Genomic DNA, 1,220 nt, shown 5'->3' on the forward strand with positions numbered 1-1,220 from the left:
TCACGTAATTATTGTTGTCCAAGGGATGAGATGTGCTGTACCTGCCAGAGTATGCGGGAATGGATGGTCGAAACGGGCGTGGCAAGACGAGGCAAACGAGAAACAAACACTTCAGTGTATGATCGGCCCCAAGAATTCCAGACGCAACGGAAGAGAGAGAGAGAGAGAGGAGATGGAGGTGGTGGTGGTGGAGTCGGAGTCGGATTAGGATGGGATGGGATGGGATGAAGAGTGATAATAATAATAAAAAGGTCGAGACATGAAACGGAAGCAATGGGCATCTTAATAGCAATACCTGGTCTTGCTCTGTCTACGCGAGAGTCTCGAGATTGTGAAATTCATTGGCTCACTCTACTTGATTACGATGGATTACTGTAGATGCGCTGGCTACGAATAGAAGCACAGCTAAGCCCTTTCAGAGGCAGAAGAATCCTCCTCCAACCAAGCAGCATAAACACGTCCTCATCTCGAGGCCCATGAACTCAGAACCGCCCAGCAGGACCGTGTATGAGTTTTTAGAAACCACGAATTCCTCCGGCCAGTAGAATCTCCAGGCTCTGCATCTCTCTAAACGCTGGGGGAGCCAGGGGCCGGGTTGCCTTGTCCGTGCGTGATTGGCCGCAGAGAAACATCAAACACGCGAAACTGGCTGCAGGCATTTCTTCGGGCGGCTCTGCATCCCACGATTGGTCGAGGTGCAACTTGACTTGAAACCGGGCTATCTGATGCAAAACTGGGGCCGGGCTTGGGCTGGGCATGGGCTGGGCTTGGGTTGATGTTTGGTGAGGGGGAGGCGAAGACAAGAAGACCTCAAAAAGATCAAGACCAACGCCTGGAGGGGAAACTAAAGTTGGTAAAGATGAGGACCCTGCATTTCTTCAACTCTTGAACGCGTACCACGAGTTGAATGATCTACAGGGCTCGAGTAAGAGACCCCTCACTCACGTTACAAACAGGGTTATAGATATGTCTATCCTGAACATCCATATATAAGCGCTCATATAAGCCAGAGCACGTACCCTCGGGCATTAAAACAAATGCACCACCGTTTAATAAAGCATGAATGACAAAGGAACCCGTGCATGCATCTACCAACAGCGAGCGGGCCGCTTAAACAGCTCAACGACTTGACGTACAATCGTGGCGGTTGACTTGATTTGGTTACAGCGTTTCGGCTCTCTCGTCCCGCCTTGTGCAGCACTCGTACGTACAGAGACAGA

The sequence above is a fragment of the Fusarium oxysporum genome, chromosome 8, assembly GCF_000149955.1.
Source record: "Fusarium oxysporum f. sp. lycopersici 4287 chromosome 8, whole genome shotgun sequence".
Taxonomy (NCBI): domain Eukaryota; kingdom Fungi; phylum Ascomycota; class Sordariomycetes; order Hypocreales; family Nectriaceae; genus Fusarium; species Fusarium oxysporum.